Genomic DNA, 19,376 nt, shown 5'->3' on the forward strand with positions numbered 1-19,376 from the left:
TGTAGGTGCAGAAACTGGTCTTAAATAGCAAAGAATGGTTTAATGGGTTGGAGAATACTTTGACTCTCAGTGCACAACACATTAAATAGCACACCCATTCCACTAAATATCTAAGCCCAGGGCAGTCATCCCCAAACTTCTCAACAAGCTCTTTATAATTTAATAAGAATCTGGCTTAAATGCATTTAGAAATTCTCCTAATTCTTCTCACGACTTTTACTTTAAAGTAACAACTTTAAGTTATTTCTGCCTTCCTGGATATAGTTCAAAGCACCAGAAATACTTTACCCCAATACTGCTTCTCTTTTCACTCACCACACAGGTTGTGACTATTTGCTGAGGAACAACGAACATTCAGGCTTTACAGTAATATTCCAAATCTTCTTTAGCAAAGCAAATACCATTCTTGGAATATCTACTCCAAGATTATTAGAGAGAGAGAACTCAAAAGGCTGCATAATCCTTCTCAATAGAGAGAAAATGGTAGTTCAAAATCTTTCATTGTGGGGAAAGCATGAGTGATTGTTTAAAAATGGATAAATGAATCTCACTGGGAAGGCCAAACAGCTTAAAAACACCTTACTTAATTTCTAAGTCAAATGCCTAAAATAGTCTATTCCAGGTTCTTAATTTGGGGTGAGGGGAAGGGCATTATGGGCATTACATTCCTTTGAAAATTTGATGAAAATTATGGCTTTTTCCTGCAGAAAAATAAATGTACTAATAATATATACACCCACCTTTGCATATCATTTCATTGTATTCATGAACTTAGTTTAAAACTCTGGATTAAAGGAATCCTGTAGTTGCCCTCAGGAGACTATGAGCAACTGGGAATTAACAGTCCTCCGACCCCCTCCCCCCCACCTCATCTTTTAGCAGACAACAACTCAGCTTTAACAAGAGGCAAACACTGAATGATTGGTGCTTGGATTTAACTTTGAAACCAGAGGAACAGATAAGGCCTGGGGCTTTCTAAGGGTCTTCTATTAATACTCTGGACTCTTGCCATTCTAAAGCACGGAAAAGGCAAATCCTATGAAAAGGCCCTCTTACCTGCCCCATAACGCTGCCTCCTCTCCTCATTTCTGGAAATCCCTCTACAATAAACTTGCTTATATCACAAAGATTCCCAAGCATTAGGTGAAAGTTCACTTACTGAAGCCCTGTAGTACAAGATATAACAGAATTTCAGTACAATAAAGGATTTTGGACAAGATTTTGAAATTCATTAAAGTCAAATCTGACCAGCAAATGAGGTTTTACATTTCCTAAGCCTGCTGGATACTCCAGAATTTTTTAATAGCTACCCAGAGCATGCCATTTCAGGTAGCATGCCATTACTGTACTTATATTCTAACAGTGTGAAAAATCCAAGATCACCAATACATTAAACACTGCTTTACATGGTAGTGATTTAGCACGAAGGAAATGACTAGATTTAGAGCTTTTTTGAGCTTATGATTTTATAATCCATGCTACATGGGAGAGGAGATTTAAATGCAAGGTATAAGTGTTACTGTAGGCTAATGTTTATGTAAGTTAACAATCCTTATCTATTTTTTTTAAAAATTAATTTATTTTTGTCTGCATTGGGTCTTTGTTCCTGTGCGGGGGGCTGAGCGGGGGCTACTCTTCATTGCAGGGCGCGGGCTTCTCATTGCGGTGGCTTCTCTTGTTGCGGAGCACGGGCTCCAGGCTCGCAGGATTCAGTAGTTGTAGCTTGCGGGCTCTAGAGCGCAGGCTCAGTACTTGTGGCACACGGGCTTAGTTGCTCCGCGGCACGTGGGATTTTCCCCGACCAGGGCTCAAACCCGTGCCCCCTGCATCGGCAGACGGATTCTTAACCACTGCGCCAACAGGGAAGCCCCAACAATCCTTATCTACTGCTATTATGTCTGTAAATGCAGTGGCCTCATATTGTTTAGATTGTCATACCTAAAAATTGATTTATACATTTATACCACATGTCCATACTTCAGTTTGTGGCTCAAAAAATTTATCAGTTTCCTGACCATTTTCTCTAAAATAGCACTCCTTCTCCCAGGTTACTTTCCATCTTTTTTGTCCTGCTTTATTTTTTCTTTATAGCCATATCATCAGCTGATTATTTACAATAGTTTATTTACATTCTGGAATGTAAGTTCTAAGAGCTTAGAGTTGGTCTTTTTGGATCATTCCCAGTGCCTAGAACATTGTAGGTGATCAATACATGAATGAACAAGTTATTTACTAAGTGGAGATACAAAATTAATTGGAGGCAAATATAGCATAGTGAAAAAGCATGAGATATAAAGAGGATTTGGATTTTAGTCACCGCTCTTACATTTATTAATTATATAACCTGAATAAGTCATTTAATCTCTTTGAACGTCAATCTCTTTCCTTTAAAATGATGCTAAAGTATTACTACAAAGGGTTATTTGCAAGGGTTATAGGAAATAACAGAAGTAAAAACTTGTTGCAAATATTAATGATTCTATCCCAGCAGTTATTCTTGGAAAATTGGCAGAAAATTCTGTAAAACAGATCAATCTTAAGAAAGCAAGTTATTCTGTCACCTAATCTTTGGTCTTGCAGAACTGTAGAGACAGAATGAAGTAGTGAGAAAGCACAGCATTACAAGGGATGGACTTGAACCTCACTTACCAGCTGGCTGACCTTGAGAAAATCTCTTAACCTCTCCGAGGCTTACTTTTCTTATGTATAAAATGTGGGGGGAAATGCTACCTCAAAAGTGTAATTGTTTGAACTAAACGATACGTTAATTGTGAAAGCACTTTTTAAACTTTGACACAGAATATGTATTTTTAGTTAAATCAATTAATTACCTTTCCTTAAAGAAAATCCTAACCTTGTTTGTTCCACCAGCCAAATGGAAAGAACAAGCAGCAAGTAGAATAAGTAGCAAAGTTCTGATCAACACTGAGTATATCTGATTTCTTTTTTTCTTTTTTTAAGTTTTTGATGTGGACCATTTTTAAAGTCTTTATTGAATATGTTACAATATTGCTTCTGTTTTATGTTCTGTTTTTTTTTGGCCAAGAGGCTTAGCTCCCAGACCAGGGATCGAACCTGCACTCCCTGGATTGGAAGGGGAAGTCTTAGCCACTGGACCGCCAGGGAAGTCTCGAGTCTATATTTAATTTCATATCCCAAGGTCAGGGCCCACTTCATGGACGTGCGATCTGTGCAGCTGCACAAGGTCGGTGCTTGAAAGGGGCTTGCACTTGATTCAATGCTCTGCTGTTGCTGTCTTGAAATTCTTAATGCTTTTCAAACAGGGGGCTCCACATTTTCATTACGTACTGGGCCCTGCAAATTATGTAGCTAGTCCTGCTCGCAATCTTTCCACTAGACTAGAGGACAGGATAATAGCTTACAATCTTAATGACTGCATACAAGGACCACTACTAACTTAAAGGACAATCACTAACAAGTAGACTTTTAATCAGGTTGGTGATCACATATTTGTAGTACCTAAATTCTGAAGTTAACAAAATACTTAGTAAAAGCCAATTTAATTAAAAAGCAGTAGACCAAATCAGAAATGCAAATATTATTTGCCTTTCCCATTTTTGTGGTCCGTCACGTCCTAATAACAGGCCAAACAGTGACGTCAGCAAATGAAGTACCTGTATCTAACCTAACTGACGTTTCATTGAAACCCAACAAAAGACCCCAGTGATTGTGGATTACCTTCAGTTTTTGATTTAATATCTGCTACCTTACAGTACGCAGAGTGACAGTGCCACAGAAATCATCTCTGAAGTGAAAGCCCTAACACAATTGAGTTCAATTAAAGCACACCCTTTAAATAATGTTTTGTTTCTTTCCTGCTCCTGTGGACTGAGAGACAGCTGGTGGCTTTTCTTTGATTGAAGCTGAAAGGCTGAAGCTGATGAACTGAACATTTCCCATGCCGTGAATTCAATTTTTGATGCCTGCAGGCCAAAAAGATACTTTTCCCCCTTAAAGCCAGACTCACCCCACACTGGTCCATTTTGACCTTTGGACTTCTTATCAGTCACCTTCAGTCTCCGACAGGAGTTGGACTGGCCAACCCACAGAGGTCCACTCTCCAGAGAACAAAGGCTTGCTATGTAAAAGAGATGAGCTGTGGGCAGAGATACCATCTGTAGAGAAGGTGCTGAACTCATCCTCTGTGTTCCAGCAGCATGTCCAGGACTGCTGCCACTACAAAAAAGTGAAACTTCACCCCAAAACTTTCCCCTCCTGTGATTTAAACACACACCTTCATTAAGGAAGGAGCTCGGTTTCAGACAGAGGCAGGCAACCAATACTACTGAATCCAGCATGCAAACGTGGCCTGCATTCTAACATTCCTTTCTCCTTCCCATCTTTTTTCTTTAAGTCTGCCAGAAGCCCCTCTGAGTACTATTTAGATCTGCAGGGACATTCAAAGACTCTTTAAGAGCTTTAAGAAATACGTACACTCTTGGGCTTCCCTGGTGGTGCAATGGTTAAGAGTCCGCCTGCCAATGCAGGGGACATGGGTTTGAGCCCTGGTCTAGAAAGATCTCACATGCCGTGGAGTAACTAAGCCTGTGCTGCACAACTACTGAGCCTGCACACCACAACTGCTGAAGCCCGTGCGACACAACAAGAGCCTGTGCTGCACAACAAGACAAGCCACCGCAATGAGAAGCCCGCGCACGGCAACCAAGAGTAGCCCCTGCTCGTCACGGCTAGAGAAAGCCCGCGTGCAGCAACAAAGACCCAACGCAGCCAAAAATAAAATAAATAAATTTATTTTAAAAAAGAGAAATACATACACTCTTCTCCTTTCTCCTATATTCAATATTCAAATAGCCTCAAAGATGAAAACTTGTTTTTCAAGATTTTAAACGGCTTGTTCCCTAGAAAGTTCACCTCCTCAACTTTGAGAAATATACCCACTGCTTCCTATAAACAAGATGAGGAAATTCTAGCTTTGTAAGTATAGTTACAAGCATTAACAAACTAATGTATATGGTCATCGTTTAAAATTTCAGTATCCTTAATAAGATAGAACTTTGGGAAATCCCAATGATGCTTAACACTTCCTAAACAGAAAACAATGAAATGTTCAAGGTTAATTTGCTGCAGGACCCTAGGTAAGTGTCAGTTATCTTTTGGCTCAGAAATCTCTAAGTCAAAAATGGTGAAAAAAAAAATGGTGATGATTTTAGAATAAAATAAAAACATGGGGAGCAAACCTAAATTCACAAACACTACAGATATATTCAACACCATCTCGGGATAATTAGTTTCTTCATCTTATCAATGCACTATTATTTCATCTTTCCATAAGGTCTACTCAAATAGCTTACACATTTTCCATCAGTGCTTGGGTATGAAAGCAATTCCTGATAGGAAAGACAAATAAGGATCAACTTTTCTGGGTCTCCAACTGGTTCAGATGAATTGAAGGATAAAACTGTATCTACCTTGATTTTATTTTTTATTATTTTATCAGCACTATGAAAATGAATTACTAAAATTCATTTTAGTAATGAGTGTAGACTGGTACAACATTTCTGGTGAGCAAACCGGCAATCTATATCAAAAACTCTAGAAATATGTATACCCTTTGGTCTAGCAATCCCAGAAATGAGTTTTAGGGTATTTCCTTCAGGGACATGTGTAAAGATTTAGGCACAAGGATATTCGTTCAGTGAGGCTTTGTTTATAACTGCAAAAAACTGAACACAATCAAAATGTGCACCAACAGGGCAGACAGAATTCAGTTCTATGGAAAACAAACAACTCTCAAAAAGGATATGAAAGAAACTCATTTGAGGACAATGACAGGATGTTCCCAATATGCTAAGTGAAAAAAGAAAAACAGAGTACAAAGCAAACGATAGAGGACAATCCCATTTTTAAAAATATATACATACATAAATAAATAAAAGTATACACATACATAGAAATGCCTGGATGGTATTAACAGTAAACATATTTGGGAGATAAGAATAAGGATAATGCTTTTGGGGGAGAGGAGGAATGCTTCAGTGTTTTCTGTTTTTTCTATAATAAACATGCATTATCTGCAGTATTAAAAAATAACCAATATTTTTGCTTTGTTGATTGTAAGTACCAGTAAGACCAGTTCCATTAAAAAAAAAAAAATCACTCACCCAGGACACGTTCACTTTTAAGCTGAGTGGGTGGTAAAGAATGAGATATTATCAACTTTACTGTGTATAAGGTAGACAGGCTTTTTAAAGCAAAAGAGATTCTCCATTTGAAAAATTTCCTCAAATGGATTTGTAAGACTGCCATAAAGAGGAGCACTGATATTCAAAATTTATTGGTTGATTTTGATTTTAGTTGAGGAAGAGACTAGATGTTATCATTTCTTTAAAAAGCATAATAAACATTCTTACGACACTATCATTTTCTGACAAACAGGGCATATGGCCTTGCTGAGAACTTCTCCAAGTGTGTAAAATGGCAAGAAAGAATTCTAGCAGTGTGAGCATAGCGGCGGACTACCAAGATAACTGAGACTGACCACAGGCGAGACACAAAGGTGAACAGGCCCCAACTCATGAATAGCCAGGACCAAGGTAGGTTCTCAACGGATATACTCAAGTATATTTCCAAGGAGGTAAGTAATAAAGTATGATTAAAACAACAATGGCTTTCAATCTTTAAGTTAGAGAGATGATAACTAGCCAGACTACAATCTTCAGTTTTTCTTTAACTCTGAAAAACAATTACACTGGGTTTAAATTCATTTAGTTAGAATCACTAAATGGAAATAAATACAGTCTCAGTTTGGCAATTCTCTCAGTGCAGGAGAGTATAATAAGACACAATCTGCTAAATTTTTAGTAGCTGCAGTAACTCTTCTTTGAATCAATATTGTTAAACTATCATTTGGGCATTTATATAGTCCTTGGTCTTTACTGATATACAATTATAGGCTTACTTACATACGTGTAAAAGATCCCCCTGTCCACTAGGATGGTTTCCATGTGTACTTAAACTAAGGAGCTGTACATTGCTTATACAAGTCTAAATAAGATGAGCCATTAATTGACAACCAGGCCATTAAACTGGTAGCCAAGCCATTAAGAACAAAATCAGCACACCCTTCCCCTTATAGGCTCACTCCACTGGAAATATTACAAGCCCTCTGTGCCATGGGAACCACCTTGCCTACCACATGGTGCTGATGTAACAATATCTAGAGCTATGCACCTGGAGAAAGCAGGGAATGAGGTTTTGCTTTGGAATTCTTGAATGTTTCTTTCTTTCCTCCCTCCTTCCTTTCTTTTAACCATAAAGCCACTAGCAGATAGTTTAATGATTTCTGTTCTTATGCTGCCTATGGGGATTTCACACTGCGCTACCAACCACTGGTACTAATTCAACAACAGCCTTGTAAAATTGGCAGCCTTCCTAAATAAGCTATGTAAAGCCTGCAAATGCTGGTTACTGTGCTGTGTAGTCAGTGGGTACTCGATAAAAACGTGATTAAAATTCTGCCCACATGATATATCCCAAATATGCTCATACCTATTTTCTAAAGAACACTATCAGTCTATACAAAAGCATTTCTGGATTCTCCTTCTTACCACAAATGATTAATAGCAGTCATTCACTGAAAACTATCTGTAATATGGCCCGACATCTGCCATATTAGTCTTCCTTTTCTCTCACCACTCAAGTACCCTTTACCTCTGCTTATACAGATCAAGACATTTAAGAGGGCCAGAAAAAAAGGTCAGCATTCCAGCTCAAATCCTACCATAAAGGCTCATTTACAATAACTTTTTGTCCTCTGAATACCTAAAGCACCAACTGCACCATTCATCTGCCACTTAGCATGTGCTAAATTGTGTTCTTATTTATCCTTTTATTGATCTGTCTCATATCTCTCAACAGACTGAGCATCCTGACTGCAAGAACCATGTCTTATATTTCTTTGTATCTCCCATGACAATTATGCATATGATGGAATTTTTACCACCAGGCTGGCGTACCACTCTAACTCTTTCTCCTATACTTTGGCTCATGTCAAAAGGGCAAAAATATTAGCTACCATTTACTGAGTGCTTACTATTTGCAGTACTTTATAAATATTACATTTAATTAACTTAAATGAACTACATTAATATTAATAGACACTATAAGTTCCATTTTATTGATAAGGAAACCAAGGCTCATGGTGGTTTTATGATATGTTGAACATACTGAAGGTCAAACAGCTTACAGGTGGTGAAACTGATTGGAACTCAGGTCTGTTTCATTCCAAACACCAGACTATTACTATCAGCCACAAGAACAAATGACAAGTAAGATAATGAATACATGACCCAAGACACCTTTTAAGAATCTCTAAATAGAGTATTTAATGAATGGGATACTTTAAGAATTGAATGTGGGATTTTATTGGGGAGGAATAAGCATCACAGGTATGGGGTTGATAGAATGATCTATACCAAATCTGGCCAAAGGGACGTCCAAAAAGTCGAGCTTCACACATCGTCTAAATCTATTTCATTCCCCTCCTAGGAAGAAAAATTTACACTAATTCACATTCTCCCATAGATGTCCCAACTTCTCAAACTAAATTTCCCCCCCAAAATAAAGACGATAAAATAATAGGAAGTTAAAATTTTTTGTGTTCATGAGAATTGGGTATATTTTAGGAGAAACACAGTAATTTAAAGGTACCTGGGACAGAGGAGAGTTCCAAAGAAATGACATCTCTCTTAAGAGCTCTCTGTTATAAGTGATACTTATTTAAAATCAGTGAAGAAAAATCATAAATACTCTCATTCAGTTTATTCCTTATGAAGATCAACTGGCTTTTATCACACAAAATTCAAAGAACAACAGAGATGAGATGCACAGATAAGATGCTAAGCTCATAAACCTGATCAGCCTTTTGTGGAGGTACTGAAGGCTTCTTGGGTTGTAAACAGGCCTGCCTATCTGTGGCATGAAGTTTTAAGAATACAGACACCACAGACGACAAGCGATATGAAGTCCACAATTATAATTCTCAGGGCTTGAAATGTCCTGCTACGGATCATGAATATCCACATGAATCTTTGTCAATAAACATTAAGTACAAATGACAAAAGTAACATAATCGTTAACTGAAAATGTTATTGTTCTTTCTTATTAACTATCTCATTTGATCTCCACAGTCCCCTGAAATGAGGCAGCTATTATTCCCCCCAAAACATAAGCAACAATTTGAACCATTTCGCTCATCATCCAAAAAAAAAAAAAAAAAAAATCAAATAATTCTATGTCTTCTACATCTGGAAAACTGAACTTACAATTTAAAAAAACCCCACTCTAGTACAGGCTAACACTGAAGTTTCTCTTTATTTGAGAGGAATACAAGCCTCTGGATTCTGTGGCTTTAACAGACACATACCTAATGCCAAATCCCTCAGGTTACTAAAAGAAGGGTCACACCCCTCTAAAAACAGATTAATGCAAAAAACAAGAGTTGCCCAATTTGCACAACCTGCAAAAAGGAAGTGAGCCCAAATGTGCCCTTTGGTGTGCAGTACTAACAATCTATTTATAAATCATCTGCCACATCCTTTCCAAATCACAGGAACACCTAAAAAGGCCTTGATGTTTTTAGCACATTTCTTCAAGTTAAATCTAATTATGTTAGTGGAAGCAACATCCTGTATAATTCTAACAATGCAAAGCTAACTCTAACTCTATCTGAAAGTAGTTAAGATACTGATTATTATTTTTTTGCTTTCACCTTAGAAATTCAGAAACATTATGTGATAGCATCTACACCACTGTTCTTTAGTCCCAAGGCAATTTTACATAAGGTAATTAAGAAGATTCACATTTACTGGAGAAACCCAAGAAGAGAGGGAGCAAGAGGATCTGTAGTTTAGCCCCTCCATTACTCCAAGGTTCAACAGCTCTTGGAGCCAGAGAATGACAACATCCTTAATTATTTGGCTTTGGGCAATGGTTTCTCAGTGTAAGTCTAAAGAAACTGCCCAATTTCAGGAGTGATTACAGGTGAGCACACAATCTGAAGAACAGTAATTTAGAAAAAAAAATTCACTCAGATTTATCAAAGAAATCTTGCCTTGAGTGCATCACAACCTCACCATTCCTGTTCATCTTTATTATGCAGAGTTACTCTTCAGTTAACTGGTTTCCAGTAAGGCCAAATTTGAGAGCTTTTTTCCTCTCTGTTCCAAGCCAATTACTGCTCTACTGACTTCAAAGCAGCACAAGTACGGATAAAGGCACACAAAGTTATCACTGCTAATGAAAACACAAATGCACCTTTTACTCTGACAATTAACTTCTCCTTCATATTTGAAGGCCATTAATTCACTTGATGTAGAAGATTAATTCACTTGATGTAAACTTATTTGAGCACCTTTTAAATAATATTCTACCTTTTAAGGGTATATTGCCTATTCAAGGATCAGAAACAAGCACAGAAACAGTACTGATTTAAAATCAAACAGACATCTCATGCCTTTTTTTTTTTTTTTTTTTTTTTTTGCGGTATGCAGGCCTCTCACTGTTGTGGCCTCTCCTGTTGCGGAGCACAGGCTCCGGACGCGCAGGCTCAGTGGCCATGGCTCACGGGCCCAGCCGCTCCGCGGCATGTGGGATCTTCCCAGACCGGGGCACGAACCCGTGTCCCCTGCATCGGCAGGCAGACTCTCAACCACTGCGCCACCAGGGAAGCCCTCATGCCTTTTAAAAATATTATTATTAGTCTCTTTACCCACGAACGAGGGGAAAAAAAGCTCTTAAATCATAAATGAATGCCTGGCTTCAATCACTGAATTATCAATTATTATAATTATGTTTATCCATTTCTGCAGAGGACAAATGTAGATTTTAAAAGTATCATGGACGATAAACACACTTAATTCAATACAACAAGGAAATTTAAGAATCTGAAAGGCAAAACAATTTCACAAAATTATAACATTTGGAGTAGGACTTCTTGGTTCTAGGCTTTTAAAGTACAGAATTTCTGCTAAAGAACTGTTTTAGAGCTAGAAAAAGATGGAAGACTATACCTAAATCATTCAACAAATCATACGTAAGCTGGACAAAGAGAGCACCAAAGATTCAACAAATATTTGAATGAAAAAATCTTAAAATATTAGTAAACCAATTCCAGCAATATGTTAACAAATAATGCAAACAGCGTGAAAGGACAATTCAACTTTTGCAACTCAATGTGTCACTGCATTCCCAGGAAAGGGGGGAAATATTATCCTTCCAACAGATGTCCAAAAAACACGTAATAAAATTCAATAACTATATCTAATTTAAAAATACTTGAGGGCTTCCCTGGTGGCGCAGTGGTTGAGAGTCCGCTTGCCGATACAGGGGACACGGGTTCATGCCCCGGTCTGGGAGGATCCCACATGCCGCGGAGCGGCTAGGCCCGTGAGCCATGGCCACTGAGCCTGCGCATCCGGAGCCTGCACTCCGCAGCGGGAAAGGCCACAACAGTGAGAGGCCCACATACCGAAAAAAAAAAAAAAAATTGAAATTAGGAATAGTAGGAAATATCCTTAACTTGGAAAGTGATCTATGCTGGAACCTACAGCACACAATACATCTATTTAGAAAACATAAAAAGCACCCCTTTTACAATGGAAAACAAGATGAGACCACTAGCATGGCTCCTCTTCAACACTACACTAAAGCCTAAGGCAAAGCAATGAAGAGTTACACTTAGAGAAAACCCATTTACAGATGATATAATCATCCACCCAGAGAAGTCAAGAAAATCAACTAAAATATCTATTAGATATTAGGACTAAGAGTTTAGCAAGGTGGTCTGATACAAAAGCAAATACTATAAAAACCAGTTTTACCATACACCTACAGGGACTAATTAGAAAACATCATGGGAAAGAAGAGCTCATTCACAAGAGCAACAAAAACTTTATAAAACACCCATGAATATACCTAATAAGAAATGTGTAACTACTGTATGAGGAAAAGTGTAAAATTTAAATGAAGGACATTTTAAAAACAGTGGATAAACAGACACACATACCACATTCCTCATCGGGAAGGCTCATTTTATAAAGCTGTTAATTCTTCCTAAACCTAGTTCAGTACAATTTAAATCAAAATCCCAATAGGATTTTTAAAAGTAGAAATTGACAATCTGTTTCTGAGACTTACCTGGAAAATAAGCAAAAGTAGCTCAGATATTAAAAAAACACATACACTGAGGTAGGCCTTGTGATACAAGATATCAAAATGTCCACTAAATCTACATTAAGTAAAAATGTGGTATTGGTGTATGAAAGAAAACATGTCAATAGGACTTAATATATACGAATAGCATTTCAAATCAGTGAAGTGAGAATGAGCTAAATAAATGGTATTGGAATAAATGACTGTCCATTTGGAAAAAAGGTAAAGTTAAAGCTCGACCTCACACAATAAATACAGGCATACCTTGTTTTGTTGTGCTTCTCTTTATTGCGCTTCGCAGATACTGCATTTTTTTTTTTAAACAAATTTAAGGTTTGTGGCAACCCTGAGTAGAGCAAGTCTACTGGTGCCATTTTTTCAACAGCATTTGCTCACTTCACGTCTCTGTGTCACCTTTTGGTATTTCTCGCAATATTTCAAACCCTCCACCACCAAAAAGATCAAGACTTGCTGAAGGCTCAGATGAGGGTCAGCATTTAGCAATAAAGCATTTTAAAATTAAGGTGAGCAGGTTGTTTTCTTTTAGACATAATACTACCGCACACTTTACAGACTACAGTGTAAACATAACTTTTATATGCATGGGGAAAGCAAAAAATTCGTGTAACTCATTTTATTGTAACATTCACTTTATTGTGGTAGTCTGGAACTGAACCCACATTATCTCCAAGGTATGCCTGTGAAGATAAATTACAGTTTTAAAGAGTGAAATATTTTTAAAGTGTAGGCATACTAGAAAAATACAAAAGAGTATTTATAATCCTGGGAGTGGGTGGGAAGGGTAAAAGCCAAATGCAAAACTGAAATCATAAGAGAAAATACTGACAGATTTTACTACATAAAAATTAAAAACTTTTGGGACTTCCCTGGTGGCGCAGTGCTTAAGAATCTACCTGCCAATGCAGGGGACACAGGTTCAAACCCTGGTCCAGGAAGATCCCACATGTCACGGAGCAACTAAGCCCGTGTGCCACAACTACTGAGCCTGCGCTCTAGAGCCCACGAGCCACAACTACTGAAGCCCTCATGCCTAGAGCCTGTGCTCCACAATAAGAGAAGCCACTGCAATGGGAAGCCTGTGTACCGCAACAAAGAGTAGGCCCCCGCTCACCACAACTAGAGAAAGCCCGTGCGCAGCAACAAAGATCCAACGCAGCCAATAAGTTAAAAAAAGAAAAAAAATTAAAAACTTTATACAAGATGCAAAATTAAAAGACAAGCAATAGGCTGGGCAAAGTATTTTTAAAACATATTCAGAATATACAGAGTACTACATGAAAAAAACTACCAATAGAAAAATGGTTAAAGTACAAACATGTAAATTATAGAAGAAAAATGAGCAAGACCAATAAAAATACAAAAGGATCCTAAAGTTCTTCAATAGTAAGGGAAGTGCAAACAGAGGAGTGTTTAAGAGCAGGGGTCCTGGAGTGAGACTGTCTGTGTTTGCATCCTGGCTGTATTACCTTAGACAAATTACTTAAAATCTCTGTGCCTCTTGTGTGTAACTGAGGATACACCTAAGTCAAAGTTGTTAAGAACAGAGAATGAGGTAATATGCATAGTACTCAAAACAATGCCTGGCACACAGTAAGAGCTCAGTAAAAAATTAACTGCTATCTAATATCACTAATATTACCAGGGTTGGTGAAGATACCTATGTAAGTATATAAGTAAGATATACTCTTACTTACAGCTTGTAAGAGCAAATTGGCAAAGCAAACTGCAAAGCATTTTGGCAGCATGTATCAAAATTTTAACAGGTACATACCATCAGACCCAGAAATTCCACTGCTAGAATTTTATCTAAAGAAATGTTCCCACATATATACAAAGCATCAGGACTTTGAGTGCAGCATCGTTAAGAGCTCTAGATTTGGAGACAGGAAATGCTGCTTCTAGTTTCAGTTCTACCAATAGCAAATCATGTAATCCCTGTGGCAATCACTTCACCATTTTGATTTTTTAGTTTATTTACTCTACAAAATGTGGATAATGACTTGCCCAATCTGCCTCACAGGAATACTTTAAGGCAGTGGTTTCCAAAGTGTGGTCCCTGGATCAGCATCATCAGCATCCTCTAGGAACTTGTTAGAAATTTAAATTCTCTAGTCTCACCCCAGACCTACAGAATCAGAAACTCTGGTGGTGTAGGCAGCAGTCTGTGTTTCAATAAGCCATCTAGGTGATCCTGATGCAAGCTTAAGTTCAGAGATGAGCACATGTGAAATCACTTGCATAACTACACAGCAGAACTGAAAAGAGCATTCGTACTATCACTAATAAACACAAAAAATAAAGCTGTTTCTACCTTTCAATTTCATGAAAAGGTACATTTTGGATAATCATCTCAATATGCTCCTCTGTTGCTGAGCTTGACTTCAGAAAGCACTGATGTGAAGCTAGGAAGTCAAACTCATATACATAACCAAGTAAATAAATACAAGTATTTTGGGTCAAGGATAAAAAGCTCAAGGTAACCTCATTAATAAATCAAGCAATGTCTCAAGCTTCCAAGACTTTTTTTTTTTTTAAGTTCCAAGACTTTTGATCAGTGGTTTTCATAATGGGAACACTGCTTTAATGATAGCCTTTGCCAGCATTTTATCTACTAATTCTTGATCCTTCCCTGAACTTTTCAGGACACAAAAATAGTCACCTATTTGTCGATAAGCTATTTGTTTGGCATATAACAATAACATTAGAAAAGCCTTGGCCCCTTGCTTAGCAACTTCACTTCTCAGAGATTGAAGGCTGGCTCTCTAAAAATAACATAGGTTTAAAAAAAAATAACGTAGGTTTAAAAAAAATAACAGGCTCCCATATTTTTCAGAACTTCAGATTTTTGTTTTATTTAAAAGCATATGTAGATTCTTAAAGGGTATGGAACTTTTCATGATCATTTGAGCAGTCTGATCCAAGACTCTTGAAGTTTGATCAGATGATGCTCGGGGTTGCTCACATATATTTTTCTAGTAGGATTAACACTTATGACAGTAACTATTCTTTGTTTCTGGAGTTAATTCAATCACTTCTTAATGTTCTTCTCTGAATACATAAGAAATAACACTATATTTGGTGAGTTTTACACAATGGTAAGGGGAGACCTTAATCTAATAATGATGATATAATTCCCAATAACATACAGTAATACCCAAGCTATTCTCTAATTTCACCTATATGTATACACACACAGTTAAAAGTCAAGAAATTCGAAAGAGCCTGTGAAATCACCAAAATAGGTATCCAAAGGCCCTACTCTAAAGGTCATTAACTTTCTCCATAGGGAAGCCCCTAAGATCTCACTGTGGTCTTTTTACTCTGACACAGTTCTCATGGGATTTGTTACACGGTTTACTTGGTTTCTAAACCCAGAGCAAATCTGAGGCAGCAAACAAGAAAAGGAAAAAAAGCTCTTATGAGTGGGTCCTCAGCAATGACAAGAGAACCACTGGCCTAAGAGTACTCAGGTGTCATGGTACCCCTTGCCCCAAGCATACAGTTAAAATTCAGTCTTCACTTAAGGACCTTAAATCTTAATCTTTTAGTTGCTCCCATTCATCACTGCTATTTACACATCTGGCACCACAGGGAAATGCTCACACCAGTTATGTTTTTACTGTATCAGGCCTTAGAAACAATACTTCCCTTTAGGAAGGAGATTTTTAAAAACTATGTATTTGTTTGTTTGTTTATTTGGCTGTGCCAGGTCTTAGTTGCGGCATGCGGGATCTTTTAGTTGGGGCATGCAGGATCTAGCTCTCTGACCAGGGATGGAACCCGGGCCCCCTCCATTGGGAACATGGAGTCTCAACCACTGGACCACCAGTGAAGTCCCAGGAACGAGATTCTTAACCTTTTATATCACATGACTTTGAGAATATGATTTTTAAAAATATATTTACCCAACATTTTCATATGATCTCAAGGAGTTCATTAAGCTTCTAAGGCCAATTCATGGCTTCAATAACCATAGACCCAAAATTAAGAACTTCTGCATTAGGTGCCAAAAATGTGTGTAAGTTAACAAAATTTAACACTTATGACAGTAACTACTGTTACTGCTGTGCGCGGGCTTTCTCTAGTTGTGGCGAGCGGGGGCTACTCTCCGCTGGGGTGCGCAGGCTTCTCACTGCGGTGGCTTCTCACTGCGGTGGCTTCTCTTGTCGCGGAGCACGGGCTCTAGGGGCAAGGGCTTCAGTAGTTGTGACTCGCGGGCTCTAGGGTGCAGGCTCAGTAGTTGTGGTGCACGGGCTTAGTTGCTCCGCGGCATGTGGGACCTTCCCGGACCAGGGCTTGAACCCGTGTCCCCTGCATTGGCAGGCGGATTCTTAACCACTGTGCCACTAGGGAAGCCCCTAAGGATTTTTTTTTTTTTTTTAACATCTTTATTGGGGTATAATTGCTTTACAATGGTGTGTTCGTTTCTGCTTTATAACAAAGTGAATCAGTCATACATAAACATATGTTCCCATATGTCTTCCCTCTTGCGTCTCCCTCCCTCCCACCCTCCCTATCCCACCCCTCCAGGTTGTCACAAAGCACCGAGCCAATATCCCTGTGCCATGTGGCTGCTTCCCACTAGCTATCTACCTTACTACGTTTGTTAGTGTGTATATGCCCATGACTCTCTCTCGCCCTGTCACAGCTCACCCTTCCCCCTCCCCAAGGATTTTTAAATGATGATGAACTGGGCAACACTATAAATGTAAAATAAAAATGATGGCTAAAGCAATACTAATAAATACACTTTAGAAGAAGAGAATATTAGCAAAACTCTCTTAAGAAAAAAAAAGTGGTAAAAGAGAGACAAAAAGGAAAAGAGAAATATTCTGCAAATTCTTTAAAAGAGTGTCTACCTTAACAGCAAAACTCTTCGTGTAGCAAATGTTTTTACTACTAAGTTGAAGATGTCAGCACATAAAGATAACTCCTAAGACATAAGTCTCAAAAGTGGCCTTGCAACTACGAAGACAGAAGATCATTTTTCTAGTGGTTAAGAGCACTGGCCTAGGAAACATCTGGATTCTAAGGACATTTTTGTCATTTACGAGCTATATGGTCTTGAGTAATTACTTAACTTCTCTAAGCCTCAGCTACATTATCTGTAAACAGAATAAATTAGTTCATAGGGTGGCTGTGATGATTAAATGAGATAATAATACACATTAAACTTAGCACAATGGCAAGTCGTCAATAAATGGCAGCTAATAGTTTTTGTTTAATTTCAATTACATTTTCCTGGGCAGGGGTTTATAGTTTGTAAATTGTTACCACACATATAATCTTTTACGATCCTCTGGGGTAGGAACCACCATATCATCATTTTACAGTTTAAGAAACTGAACTCAAATGACTTACCCAAAGTCACTAATTAGTAGGAAAAGAAATCTGTACTTGCTTGACCACACTAGGAAGCAAGATTCAAAACTCCTTTTCCCCACAAAGCTTAGAAGCTCTGCCTTTTAAGTTTTGTTTAACCTTTTTTTTAAACTGTAGTTAAATATATATAAAATTTGCCATTTTAACCATTTTTAAGTGTACAGTTCAGTGCCAATAAATTCATTCACATTGTTGTGCAACCATCAGCACCATCCATCCCCATAACTTTTTCTTCTTCCTCAAATGAAATTCTGTACCTATTAAACACAAACATCTCATTCCCCTCCTCCAACCCCTAGCAACCAGACTACTCTAAGGTCCCTCACATAAGTGGAATCATACAGTATTTGTACTTTGTCACTGGCTTATTTCAGTTAGTATGATGTCTTCAAAGTTCATCCATGTTGTAGCATATATCAGAATTTCCTTCCTTTTTAAGGCTGAATAATATTCATTCTGTTTATCCATGTATCCATTAATGGACATGTGGGTTGCTTCCACTACCTTTTAAAAAGTATTGTGAGCACTTATTTTGAGATTGGTTATCCACTTTCAGATTATTCACTCCAATTGTCTTTTTTTTTTTAAAGGGAAAATACAAGTAAACAGTTGATTTAATTCTGTAGAGTTTATAATACAAAACAGTAAAACCACGATACTGCGGGGGGATATTGTTTTTTCGGTGCGCCACCATGAATCGACACAAAGAAAAAAAGTTGAAATGCAAATTTGATTTGGTAAGAGAGCAAAACAGTTAGTTAAAATAATAAATTAGCTTTAAGATTATCTATAAATCACTTTACATGCTATTCTTGGGATCTTTACTAAGGGATAATGGAAAGTTTCTATTGTTGGACATGAAACTAAAAAGTTCCTTAGGGTTGAGCTGGGAGGGAAAGAGAAGTTGCTCAAGTGCCAGGAGTCTGGGAAAACCTCAGTAGGCGACTCTCCTTGAAGCTACTCCGAATGAGTGCTAATACACTACAAAGATCAAACTGCTGCTATCTAAAAGTAACCCTAAATCACTCAACTAGTTTAAGGATGCAACTTGAATAGATGGGAGTTCCTCTACTTCGCCCTTTTTAACTGTGAGATGAGAGTTCCTCTACTTCGCCCTAACTGTGAGATGAGATTAATCACAAGCTTGAGCACACAGTTCTCAGAAATAACTAAACCACAATGGAAGGGAGAAACAACTCTAGAGACTTTGAAAACAGTTAAGATTTAAAGATGCAAATGAATCTTGCACTTTGGCGATTGAAGGTGTGCATACAGGCTTGGGTTGTTAGCACGTACTACTACAGGCGGAGACAAAAAGAAAAAGAGCCAAACTACTAAAATCCAGTTTTATGAAATAATTTCAGACTACAACCAGCGGGTGTTAAGAATGAACTGCCTTTCTTTGTGTGCATGGCTTGTAACAGAAACCTATGGTCACAAGCAAACTTATTTGAAACAAGAAAACAGAACAACAAACACGGGAGCTTGAGCACCAGCAGGACCCGCAAGGGAGTGCTAGCTTTTCCGGCCGGCGGTTCAGAGCTACTGACCGCCCTTCAGCCCAAGTCTCCCGAATGCCATACGGCTGTCACTCAGTCATCACAATTTCCCTGGGGCGACCTCACTTTCAGATTCTCTCAAAGTTTACCAGAAATTCTCCCAAAGGATTTTCTGTCCGCCTCCCCACCCCCAGGACACTTTCTCCCTCCAAGAATTACCCTTCCTCTCCACCTCACTATGCCCCCAGACGCCCCAAGACCTGCAAGCAAGCAGGATGCGAT

The 19,376-nt window shown here is 38.2% G+C and overlaps 1 protein-coding gene across 3 annotated transcripts in view; it reads right to left on the reverse strand.

The window, feature by feature from the left end:
- SSH2 (slingshot protein phosphatase 2) overlaps positions 1-19,376 on the reverse strand; it is a 245,419-nt gene that overhangs the window by 87,734 nt on the left and 138,309 nt on the right. The window lies entirely within an intron of this gene.

The sequence above is a fragment of the Globicephala melas genome, chromosome 20 (assembly GCF_963455315.2).
Source record: "Globicephala melas chromosome 20, mGloMel1.2, whole genome shotgun sequence".
NCBI lineage: Eukaryota > Metazoa > Chordata > Mammalia > Artiodactyla > Delphinidae > Globicephala > Globicephala melas.